General features: G+C 46.0%; 7 non-coding genes across 7 annotated transcripts; all 7 read left to right on the top strand.

Moving 5' to 3' along the window:
- Positions 1 to 417: 417 nt before the first annotated feature.
- On the top strand, positions 418 to 490 carry trnav-cac. The gene has a single exon. It is a non-coding gene; the product is annotated as a tRNA-Val (tRNA).
- A 1,540-nt stretch (positions 491 to 2,030) lies between these two features.
- On the top strand, positions 2,031 to 2,103 carry trnav-aac. Its single transcript has one exon. It is a non-coding gene; the product is annotated as a tRNA-Val (tRNA).
- A 1,605-nt stretch (positions 2,104 to 3,708) lies between these two features.
- trnav-cac lies at positions 3,709 to 3,781 on the top strand. Its single transcript has one exon. It is a non-coding gene; the product is annotated as a tRNA-Val (tRNA).
- A 1,533-nt stretch (positions 3,782 to 5,314) lies between these two features.
- On the top strand, positions 5,315 to 5,387 carry trnav-aac. Its single transcript has one exon. It is a non-coding gene; the product is annotated as a tRNA-Val (tRNA).
- A 1,605-nt stretch (positions 5,388 to 6,992) lies between these two features.
- trnav-cac lies at positions 6,993 to 7,065 on the top strand. The gene has a single exon. It is a non-coding gene; the product is annotated as a tRNA-Val (tRNA).
- Positions 7,066 to 8,605: 1,540 nt separating this feature from the next.
- trnav-aac lies at positions 8,606 to 8,678 on the top strand. Its single transcript has one exon. It is a non-coding gene; the product is annotated as a tRNA-Val (tRNA).
- A 1,412-nt stretch (positions 8,679 to 10,090) lies between these two features.
- Positions 10,091 to 10,163, top strand: trnav-cac. The gene has a single exon. It is a non-coding gene; the product is annotated as a tRNA-Val (tRNA).
- Positions 10,164 to 12,838: the final 2,675 nt, after the last annotated feature.

Here is a 12,838-nt window from a genome sequence, read left to right as displayed (position 1 = left end):
AACTCCTCTTTCTCAAGGAAAGGGTAGAGTCACGCTGAGATACATCCCTGTCTTATACTATCGAGGACTACCGCGTCACCGCACACGCCCTGTATTTCCGCTTGTCTACATCCCAGTTCGTTTGATATCAGCCAGTACATTTCTTTAGTGCCAGTGTTTCGAGAAAACGAAGAGGACTCCGAACTTTTGAGCGTATTGCTTCCGCTCTCCAGATGTTTGCTCATTGCTGTTAGTGTAAAATTCAAAGACGGCAAAACGCAGCAACACAGATGTAATCAGTAACCCGAACAGGAAGCGCGAAAACACGGGTTTGTCACATCAATATCCTGAAACTGTCTACCACCCGTGATGATCCCGAACGTGCAGTTCAAAAAAGAACGCAGTAAGGTGCACTTGTGTGAGGGCTGGCAGCAGTCCGTTTCTGTAGTGTAGTGGTTATCACGTTCGCCTCACACGCGAAAGGTCCCCAGTTCGAAACTGGGCAGAAACACTGCCCTTTGGTCTCTCGTCTCAGGATTAAAGTCAAACAGCACCACTGTGAGCAATCTTGGAGTTATCTTTGATCAGGACATGTCGTTTAAGTCTCACATTAAGCAAATTTCAAGGACCGCCTTTTTTCAGCTACGTAATATTGCGAAAATCAGGAACATCCTGTCTAAAAATGATGCAGAAAAACTAGTCCATGCATTTGTTACTTCTAGGCTGGATTACTGCAATTCCTTATTATCAGGCTGCTCGAAAAAGTCCATTAAGACTCTTCAGCTGATCCAGAATGCTGCAGCACGTGTTCTGACAGGAACCAGGAAAAGAGATCATATTTCTCCCGTTTTAGCTTCTTTGCATTGGCTTCCAGTAAAATCCAGAATAGAATTTAAAATCATTCTTCTTACCTACAAAGCCCTTAATGGTCAGGCACCATCTTATCTTAAAGATAGTCTTGTGCTTTCTCGTCCCTCTCCTCTCTCCTGCTATCACTTCCTGCAGGTTTTCTGGCTCTGGAGCTGTGGAGTCTGGATCTGTGGCTGCGGGTCACCTGCTGCCCCCGTGTTCCTGCTCGGCGCCCTCTGCTGCAACGACTATTGTTACTAGTCCTATTATTATTATTGTTATTATAATCATTAACATTACGATTGTTATCATTAACACTACTATAAATATCTGTACCCTTTTTCATTTAGTCTATAGCAACATCGCCTTTACTGTCTGTACCTCTGTGTGTGTATATTGTGTAGGCTGCCTCCCTCCCCTCTCTCTCCTTCCATCCCTCTCTTTTTCTCCGTGTTCCTCTTCTGCCCTCTCCCTCTCTCTCCCCCTCTCTCTCTCTCTCTCTCTCCCTCTCTCTCCTTCATCCCATACGGTCGAGGCAGATGGCCGCCCACCCTGAGCCATGGTTCTGCTTGAGGTTTCTGCCTCTTAAAAGGAAGTTTTTCCTTGCCTCTGTCGCCTAGTGCTTGCTCTTGGTGGGAACTGTTGGGCTTCTGTAAATAGCATCATAGAGTATGGTCTAGACCTGCTCTTTTATGATGTTTATGTTCCAGATGTTTGCTCATTGCTGTTAGTGTAAAATTCAAAGACGGCAAAAACGTAGCAACACAGATGTAATCAGTAACCCGAACAGGAAGCGCGAAAACAAGGGTTTGTCACATCAATATCCTGAAACTGTCACGTTCGCCTCATATAGGAAAGGGTCCCAGTTCGAAACTGTGCAGAAACACTGCTCTTTGGTCTCTCGTCTCAGGATTAAAGTCAAACTGTACTCGGCCAAACTATCAGACAACCGCACAATGTATACTACTGTGTACACATAAAGTAGAACTTGTTAATAAAGACATGGACTTACAACTTCACTCATACGCTTTGTCAATGTCCTCTTGTTATTAGGTAAGGTAACCCCATCCTCACCCAGACAGATGGACGTCCTCCATGCTGCTGTATTACTTTTGTCTTTCTTGGTGAATAATCAGCAGCTGCTAGAGAACTGAACTCTCCCGTCGGGGAATCGAACCCCGACCTTCGCGCAGTCTTCAGCAGTTTCCGTAGTGTAGTGGTTATCACGTTCGCCTAACACGCGAAAGGGCCCCGGTTCGAAACCGGGCGGAAACATGCCCCTATGTCCACGTCTACTCTGAGCAGAAATTCACTGAACAAACTTATACACGCAAAACTTTTGTTTTTGCCGCCATTCATCATGAGCTGAACTCAAAGATCTAATACTTTCTCTATGTACACAAAGGGCCTATTTCTCTCAAATATTGTTCACAAATCTGTCAAAATCTGTGTCAGTGAGCATTTCTCCTTTTCCAAGATAATCCATCCACCTCACAGGTGTGGCATATCAAGATGCTGATCAGACAGCATGGGTATTGCACATGTGTGCCTTAGGCTGGCCACAATAAAAGGCCAACTCGAAAATTTGCAGTTCCATCACACAGAACAATGCCACAGATGTCGAAAATCTTTGAGGGAGCGTGCAACTGGCATGCTGGCTGCAGGAATGTCCACCAGAGCGGTGGCCCGTGAATTGAGTGTTCATTTCTCTACCATAAGCCATCTCCAAAGGAATTTCAGAGAATTTGGCAGTACAGCCAACTGGCCTCACAACCGCAGAGCACGTGTAACCACACCATCCCAGGACCTCCACATCCAGCATCTTCACCTCCAAGATCGTCAAAGAATTTCTGCACAAACTGTCAGGAACCGTCTCAGGGAAGCTCATCTGCATGCTCGTCGTCCTCGTCGTCGTAACCGACTTGAGTGGGCAAATGCTCACATTCGATGGCGCCTGGCACTTTGGAGAGGTGTTCTCTTCACGGATCAATCCGAGTTTTCACTGTACAGGGCAGATGGCAGACAGCATGTATGTACACACCAGATACTGACTGGTTTTGGGAACCCCGCCCCCTCAATACAGTGAAACTGCACATTATCGAGTGTCCTTTTATTGTGGCCAGCCAAAGGCACACCTGTGCAATACCCATGCTTGTCTGATCAGCATCTCGATATGCCACACCTGTGAGGTGGATGGATTATCTCGGCAAAGGAGAAGTGCTCACTAACACAGATTTTGACAGATTTGTTGTATTTGAGAGAAATAGGCCCTTTGTGTACATAGAGAAAGTATTAGATCTTTGAGTTCAGCTCATGATGAATGGGGGCAAAAACAAAAGTGCTGCGTTTATAATTTTGTTCAGTATATCAAACGGCTCGGTCACATCATCAGTAAAGCGGACCGCACCATGTCAACGGAAGGAAGGTGACAATAGGACCAATGGCAATAGGCTGGAACTCCTCTTTCTCAAGGAAAGGGTAGAGTCACGCTGAGATACATCCCACTGTCTTATACTAGCGAGGACTACCGCGTCACCGCAAGCACGCCCTGTATTTCCGCTTGTCTACATCCCAGTTCGTTTGATATCAGCCAGTACATTTCTTTAGTGCCAGTGTTTCGAGAAAACGAAGAGGACTCCGAACTTTTGAGCGTATTGCTTCCGCTCTCCAGATGTTTGCTCATTGCTGTTAGTGTAAAATTCAAAGACGGCAAAAACGCAGCAACACAGATGTAATCAGTAACCCGAACAGGAAGCGCGAAAACACGGGTTTGTCACATCAATATCCTGAAACTGTCTACCACCCGTGATGATCCCACGAACGCTGCAGTTCAAAAAAGAACGCAGTAAGGTGCACTTGTGTGAGGGCTGGCAGCCGTCCGTTTCTGTAGTGTAGTGGTTATCACGTTCGCCTCACACGCGAAAGGTCCCCAGTTCGAAACTGGGCAGAAACACTGCCCTTTGGTCTCTCGTCTCAGGATTAAAGTCAAACAGCACCACTGTGAGCAATCTTGGAGTTATCTTTGATCAGGACATGTCGTTTAAGTCTCACATTAAGCAAATTTCAAGGACCGCCTTTTTTCAGCTACGTAATATTGCGAAAATCAGGAACATCCTGTCTAAAAATGATGCAGAAAAACTAGTCCATGCATTTGTTACTTCTAGGCTGGATTACTGCAATTCCTTATTATCAGGCTGCTCGAAAAAGTCCATTAAGACTCTTCAGCTGATCCAGAATGCTGCAGCACGTGTTCTGACAGGAACCAGGAAAAGAGATCATATTTCTCCCGTTTTAGCTTCTTTGCATTGGCTTCCAGTAAAATCCAGAATAGAATTTAAAATCATTCTTCTTACCTACAAAGCCCTTAATGGTCAGGCACCATCTTATCTTAAAGATAGTCTTGTGCTTTCTCGTCCCTCTCCTCTCTCCTGCTATCACTTCCTGCAGGTTTTCTGGCTCTGGAGCTGTGGAGTCTGGATCTGTGGCTGCGGGTCACCTGCTGCCCCCGTGTTCCTGCTCGGCGCCCTCTGCTGCAACGACTATTGTTACTAGTCCTATTATTATTATTGTTATTATAATCATTAACATTACGATTGTTATCATTAACACTACTATAAATATCTGTACCCTTTTTCATTTAGTCTATAGCAACATCGCCTTTACTGTCTGTACCTCTGTGTGTGTATATTGTGTAGGCTGCCTCCCTCCCCTCTCTCTCCTTCCATCCCTCTCTTTTTCTCCGTGTTCCTCTTCTGCCCTCTCCCTCTCTCCCCCCCCCTCTCTCTCTCTCCCTCTCTCTCCTTCACCCATACGGTCGAGGCAGATGGCCGCCCACCCTGAGCCATGGTTCTGCTTGAGGTTTCTGCCTCTTAAAAGGAAGTTTTTCCTTGCCTCTGTCGCCTAGTGCTTGCTCTTGGTGGGAACTGTTGGGCTTCTGTAAATAGCATCATAGAGTATGGTCTAGACCTGCTCTTTTATGATGTTTATGTTCCAGATGTTTGCTCATTGCTGTTAGTGTAAAATTCAAAGACGGCAAAAACGTAGCAACACAGATGTAATCAGTAACCCGAACAGGAAGCGCGAAAACAAGGGTTTGTCACATCAATATCCTGAAACTGTCACGTTCGCCTCATATAGGAAAGGGTCCCAGTTCGAAACTGTGCAGAAACACTGCTCTTTGGTCTCTCGTCTCAGGATTAAAGTCAAACTGTACTCGGCCAAACTATCAGACAACCGCACAATGTATACTACTGTGTACACATAAAGTAGAACTTGTTAATAAAGACATGGACTTACAACTTCACTCATACGCTTTGTCAATGTCCTCTTGTTATTAGGTAAGGTAACCCCATCCTCACCCAGACAGATGGACGTCCTCCATGCTGCTGTATTACTTTTGTCTTTCTTGGTGAATAATCAGCAGCTGCTAGAGAACTGAACTCTCCCGTCGGGGAATCGAACCCCGACCTTCGCGCAGTCTTCAGCAGTTTCCGTAGTGTAGTGGTTATCACGTTCGCCTAACACGCGAAAGGGCCCCGGTTCGAAACCGGGCGGAAACATGCCCCTATGTCCACGTCTACTCTGAGCAGAAATTCACTGAACAAACTTATACACGCAAAACTTTTGTTTTTGCCGCCATTCATCATGAGCTGAACTCAAAGATCTAATACTTTCTCTATGTACACAAAGGGCCTATTTCTCTCAAATATTGTTCACAAATCTGTCAAAATCTGTGTCAGTGAGCATTTCTCCTTTTCCAAGATAATCCATCCACCTCACAGGTGTGGCATATCAAGATGCTGATCAGACAGCATGGGTATTGCACATGTGTGCCTTAGGCTGGCCACAATAAAAGGCCAACTCGAAAATTTGCAGTTCCATCACACAGAACAATGCCACAGATGTCGAAAATCTTTGAGGGAGCGTGCAACTGGCATGCTGGCTGCAGGAATGTCCACCAGAGCGGTGGCCCGTGAATTGAGTGTTCATTTCTCTACCATAAGCCATCTCCAAAGGAATTTCAGAGAATTTGGCAGTACAGCCAACTGGCCTCACAACCGCAGAGCACGTGTAACCACACCATCCCAGGACCTCCACATCCAGCATCTTCACCTCCAAGATCGTCAAAGAATTTCTGCACAAACTGTCAGGAACCGTCTCAGGGAAGCTCATCTGCATGCTCGTCGTCCTCGTCGTCGTAACCGACTTGAGTGGGCAAATGCTCACATTCGATGGCGCCTGGCACTTTGGAGAGGTGTTCTCTTCACGGATCAATCCGAGTTTTCACTGTACAGGGCAGATGGCAGACAGCATGTATGTACACACCAGATACTGACTGGTTTTGGGAACCCCGCCCCCTCAATACAGTGAAACTGCACATTATCGAGTGTCCTTTTATTGTGGCCAGCCAAAGGCACACCTGTGCAATACCCATGCTTGTCTGATCAGCATCTCGATATGCCACACCTGTGAGGTGGATGGATTATCTCGGCAAAGGAGAAGTGCTCACTAACACAGATTTTGACAGATTTGTTGTATTTGAGAGAAATAGGCCCTTTGTGTACATAGAGAAAGTATTAGATCTTTGAGTTCAGCTCATGATGAATGGGGGCAAAAACAAAAGTGCTGCGTTTATAATTTTGTTCAGTATATCAAACGGCTCGGTCACATCATCAGTAAAGCGGACCGCACCATGTCAACGGAAGGAAGGTGACAATAGGACCAATGGCAATAGGCTGGAACTCCTCTTTCTCAAGGAAAGGGTAGAGTCACGCTGAGATACATCCCACTGTCTTATACTAGCGAGGACTACCGCGTCACCGCAAGCACGCCCTGTATTTCCGCTTGTCTACATCCCAGTTCGTTTGATATCAGCCAGTACATTTCTTTAGTGCCAGTGTTTCGAGAAAACGAAGAGGACTCCGAACTTTTGAGCGTATTGCTTCCGCTCTCCAGATGTTTGCTCATTGCTGTTAGTGTAAAATTCAAAGACGGCAAAAACGCAGCAACACAGATGTAATCAGTAACCCGAACAGGAAGCGCGAAAACACGGGTTTGTCACATCAATATCCTGAAACTGTCTACCACCCGTGATGATCCCACGAACGCTGCAGTTCAAAAAAGAACGCAGTAAGGTGCACTTGTGTGAGGGCTGGCAGCCGTCCGTTTCTGTAGTGTAGTGGTTATCACGTTCGCCTCACACGCGAAAGGTCCCCAGTTCGAAACTGGGCAGAAACACTGCCCTTTGGTCTCTCGTCTCAGGATTAAAGTCAAACAGCACCACTGTGAGCAATCTTGGAGTTATCTTTGATCAGGACATGTCGTTTAAGTCTCACATTAAGCAAATTTCAAGGACCGCCTTTTTTCAGCTACGTAATATTGCGAAAATCAGGAACATCCTGTCTAAAAATGATGCAGAAAAACTAGTCCATGCATTTGTTACTTCTAGGCTGGATTACTGCAATTCCTTATTATCAGGCTGCTCGAAAAAGTCCATTAAGACTCTTCAGCTGATCCAGAATGCTGCAGCACGTGTTCTGACAGGAACCAGGAAAAGAGATCATATTTCTCCCGTTTTAGCTTCTTTGCATTGGCTTCCAGTAAAATCCAGAATAGAATTTAAAATCATTCTTCTTACCTACAAAGCCCTTAATGGTCAGGCACCATCTTATCTTAAAGATAGTCTTGTGCTTTCTCGTCCCTCTCCTCTCTCCTGCTATCACTTCCTGCAGGTTTTCTGGCTCTGGAGCTGTGGAGTCTGGATCTGTGGCTGCGGGTCACCTGCTGCCCCCGTGTTCCTGCTCGGCGCCCTCTGCTGCAACGACTATTGTTACTAGTCCTATTATTATTATTGTTATTATAATCATTAACATTACGATTGTTATCATTAACACTACTATAAATATCTGTACCCTTTTTCATTTAGTCTATAGCAACATCGCCTTTACTGTCTGTACCTCTGTGTGTGTATATTGTGTAGGCTGCCTCCCTCCCCTCTCTCTCCTTCCATCCCTCTCTTTTTCTCCGTGTTCCTCTTCTGCCCTCTCCCTCTCTCTCCCCCTCTCTCTCTCTCTCTCTCTCCCTCTCTCTCCTTCATCCCATACGGTCGAGGCAGATGGCCGCCCACCCTGAGCCATGGTTCTGCTTGAGGTTTCTGCCTCTTAAAAGGAAGTTTTTCCTTGCCTCTGTCGCCTAGTGCTTGCTCTTGGTGGGAACTGTTGGGCTTCTGTAAATAGCATCATAGAGTATGGTCTAGACCTGCTCTTTTATGATGTTTATGTTCCAGATGTTTGCTCATTGCTGTTAGTGTAAAATTCAAAGACGGCAAAAACGTAGCAACACAGATGTAATCAGTAACCCGAACAGGAAGCGCGAAAACAAGGGTTTGTCACATCAATATCCTGAAACTGTCACGTTCGCCTCATATAGGAAAGGGTCCCAGTTCGAAACTGTGCAGAAACACTGCTCTTTGGTCTCTCGTCTCAGGATTAAAGTCAAACTGTACTCGGCCAAACTATCAGACAACCGCACAATGTATACTACTGTGTACACATAAAGTAGAACTTGTTAATAAAGACATGGACTTACAACTTCACTCATACGCTTTGTCAATGTCCTCTTGTTATTAGGTAAGGTAACCCCATCCTCACCCAGACAGATGGACGTCCTCCATGCTGCTGTATTACTTTTGTCTTTCTTGGTGAATAATCAGCAGCTGCTAGAGAACTGAACTCTCCCGTCGGGGAATCGAACCCCGACCTTCGCGCAGTCTTCAGCAGTTTCCGTAGTGTAGTGGTTATCACGTTCGCCTAACACGCGAAAGGGCCCCGGTTCGAAACCGGGCGGAAACATGCCCCTATGTCCACGTCTACTCTGAGCAGAAATTCACTGAACAAACTTATACACGCAAAACTTTTGTTTTTGCCGCCATTCATCATGAGCTGAACTCAAAGATCTAATACTTTCTCTATGTACACAAAGGGCCTATTTCTCTCAAATATTGTTCACAAATCTGTCAAAATCTGTGTCAGTGAGCATTTCTCCTTTTCCAAGATAATCCATCCACCTCACAGGTGTGGCATATCAAGATGCTGATCAGACAGCATGGGTATTGCACATGTGTGCCTTAGGCTGGCCACAATAAAAGGCCAACTCGAAAATTTGCAGTTCCATCACACAGAACAATGCCACAGATGTCGAAAATCTTTGAGGGAGCGTGCAACTGGCATGCTGGCTGCAGGAATGTCCACCAGAGCGGTGGCCCGTGAATTGAGTGTTCATTTCTCTACCATAAGCCATCTCCAAAGGAATTTCAGAGAATTTGGCAGTACAGCCAACTGGCCTCACAACCGCAGAGCACGTGTAACCACACCATCCCAGGACCTCCACATCCAGCATCTTCACCTCCAAGATCGTCAAAGAATTTCTGCACAAACTGTCAGGAACCGTCTCAGGGAAGCTCATCTGCATGCTCGTCGTCCTCGTCGTCGTAACCGACTTGAGTGGGCAAATGCTCACATTCGATGGCGCCTGGCACTTTGGAGAGGTGTTCTCTTCACGGATCAATCCGAGTTTTCACTGTACAGGGCAGATGGCAGACAGCATGTATGTACACACCAGATACTGACTGGTTTTGGGAACCCCGCCCCCTCAATACAGTGAAACTGCACATTATCGAGTGTCCTTTTATTGTGGCCAGCCAAATTTGACAGATTTGTTGTATTTGAGAGAAATAGGCCCTTTGTGTACATAGAGAAAGTATTAGATCTTTGAGTTCAGCTCATGATGAATGGGGGCAAAAACAAAAGTGCTGCGTTTATAATTTTGTTCAGTATATCAAACGGCTCGGTCACATCATCAGTAAAGCGGACCGCACCATGTCAACGGAAGGAAGGTGACAATAGGACCAATGGCAATAGGCTGGAACTCCTCTTTCTCAAGGAAAGGGTAGAGTCACGCTGAGATACATCCCACTGTCTTATACTAGCGAGGACTACCGCGTCACCGCAAGCACGCCCTGTATTTCCGCTTGTCTACATCCCAGTTCGTTTGATATCAGCCAGTACATTTCTTTAGTGCCAGTGTTTCGAGAAAACGAAGAGGACTCCGAACTTTTGAGCGTATTGCTTCCGCTCTCCAGATGTTTGCTCATTGCTGTTAGTGTAAAATTCAAAGACGGCAAAAACGCAGCAACACAGATGTAATCAGTAACCCGAACAGGAAGCGCGAAAACACGGGTTTGTGTGAGGGCTGGCAGCAGTCCGTTTCTGTAGTGTAGTGGTTATCACGTTCGCCTCACACGCGAAAGGTCCCCAGTTCGAAACTGGGCAGAAACACTGCCCTTTGGTCTCTCGTCTCAGGATTAAAGTCAAACAGCACCACTGTGAGCAATCTTGGAGTTATCTTTGATCAGGACATGTCGTTTAAGTCTCACATTAAGCAAATTTCAAGGACCGCCTTTTTTCAGCTACGTAATATTGCGAAAATCAGGAACATCCTGTCTAAAAATGATGCAGAAAAACTAGTCCATGCATTTGTTACTTCTAGGCTGGATTACTGCAATTCCTTATTATCAGGCTGCTCGAAAAAGTCCATTAAGACTCTTCAGCTGATCCAGAATGCTGCAGCACGTGTTCTGACAGGAACCAGGAAAAGAGATCATATTTCTCCCGTTTTAGCTTCTTTGCATTGGCTTCCAGTAAAATCCAGAATAGAATTTAAAATCATTCTTCTTACCTACAAAGCCCTTAATGGTCAGGCACCATCTTATCTTAAAGATAGTCTTGTGCTTTCTCGTCCTCTCTCTCTCCTGCTATCACTTCCTGCAGGTTTTCTGGCTCTGGAGCTGTGGAGTCTGGATCTGTGGCTGCGGGTCACCTGCTGCCCCCGTGTTCCTGCTCGGCGCCCTCTGCTGCAACGACTATTGTTACTAGTCCTATTATTATTATTGTTATTATAATCATTAACATTACGATTGTTATCATTAACACTACTATAAATATCTGTACCCTTTTTCATTTAGTCTATAGCAACATCGCCTTTACTGTCTGTACCTCTGTGTGTGTATATTGTGTAGGCTGCCTCCCTCCCCTCTCTCCTTCCATCCCTCTCTTTTCTCCGTGTTCCTCTTCTGCCCTCTCCCTCTCCCCCCCCCCTCTCTCTCTCTCTCCCCTCTCTCCTTCACCCATACGGTCGAGGCAGATGGCCGCCCACCCTGAGCCATGGTTCTGCTTGAGGTTTCTGCCTCTTAAAAGGAAGTTTTTCCTTGCCTCTGTCGCCTAGTGCTTGCTCTTGGTGGGAACTGTTGGGCTTCTGTAAATAGCATCATAGAGTATGGTCTAGATCTGCTCTTTTATGATGTTTATGTTCCAGATGTTTGCTCATTGCTGTTAGTGTAAATTCAAAGACGGCAAAAACGCAGCAACACAGATGTAATCAGTAACCCGAACAGGAAGCGCGAAAACACGGGTTGTCACGTTCCTAACACGCGAAAGGGCCCCGGTTCGAAACCGGGCCGAAACATGCCCCTATGTCCACGTCTACTCTGAGCAGAACAAACTTATACACGCAAAACTTTGTTTTTGCCGCCATTCATCATGAGCTGAACTCAAAGATCTAATACTTTCTCTATGTACACAAAGGGCCTATTTCTCTCAAATATTGTTCACAAATCTGTCAAAATCTGTGTCAGTGAGCATTTCTCCTTTTCCAAGATAATCCATCCACCTCACAGGTGTGGCATATCAAGATGCTGATCAGACAGCATGGGTATTGCACATGTGTGCCTTAGGCTGGCCACAATAAAAGGCCAACTCGAAAATTTGCAGTTCCATCACACAGAACAATGCCACAGATGTCGAAAATCTTTGAGGGAGCGTGCAACTGGCATGCTGGCTGCAGGAATGTCCACCAGAGCGGTGGCCCGTGAATTGAGTGTTCATTTCTCTACCATAAGCCATCTCCAAAGGAATTTCAGAGAATTTGGCAGTACAGCCAACTGGCCTCACAACCGCAGAGCACGTGTAACCACACCATCCCAGGACCTCCACATCCAGCATCTTCACCTCCAAGATCGTCAAAGAATTTCTGCACAAACTGTCAGGAACCGTCTCAGGGAAGCTCATCTGCATGCTCGTCGTCCTCGTCGTCGTAACCGACTTGAGTGGGCAAATGCTCACATTCGATGGCGCCTGGCACTTTGGAGAGGTGTTCTCTTCACGGATCAATCCGAGTTTTCACTGTACAGGGCAGATGGCAGACAGCATGTATGTACACACCAGATACTGACTGGTTTTGGGAACCCCGCCCCCTCAATACAGTGAAACTGCACATTATCGAGTGTCCTTTTATTGTGGCCAGCCAAAGGCACACCTGTGCAATACCCATGCTTGTCTGATCAGCATCTCGATATGCCACACCTGTGAGGTGGATGGATTATCTCGGCAAAGGAGAAGTGCTCACTAACACAGATTTTGACAGATTTGTTGTATTTGAGAGAAATAGGCCCTTTGTGTACATAGAGAAAGTATTAGATCTTTGAGTTCAGCTCATGATGAATGGGGGCAAAAACAAAAGTGCTGCGTTTATAATTTTGTTCAGTATATCAAACGGCTCGGTCACATCATCAGTAAAGCGGACCGCACCATGTCAACGGAAGGAAGGTGACAATAGGACCAATGGCAATAGGCTGGAACTCCTCTTTCTCAAGGAAAGGGTAGAGTCACGCTGAGATACATCCCACTGTCTTATACTAGCGAGGACTACCGCGTCACCGCAAGCACGCCCTGTATTTCCGCTTGTCTACATCCCAGTTCGTTTGATATCAGCCAGTACATTTCTTTAGTGCCAGTGTTTCGAGAAAACGAAGAGGACTCCGAACTTTTGAGCGTATTGCTTCCGCTCTCCAGATGTTTGCTCATTGCTGTTAGTGTAAAATTCAAAGACGGCAAAAACGCAGCAACACAGATGTAATCAGTAACCCGAACAGGAAGCGCGAAAACACGGGTTTGTC

This window comes from Micropterus salmoides, unplaced genomic scaffold, assembly GCF_014851395.1.
Source record: "Micropterus salmoides isolate LMB-PRFRI ecotype aquatic unplaced genomic scaffold, ASM1485139v1 Ms_hic_scaffold_3355, whole genome shotgun sequence".
NCBI classification, from domain to species: domain Eukaryota; kingdom Metazoa; phylum Chordata; class Actinopteri; order Centrarchiformes; family Centrarchidae; genus Micropterus; species Micropterus salmoides.
Note: the sequence above shows the minus strand (reverse complement) of the source record. Positions and strands in the feature narration are given on the sequence as shown.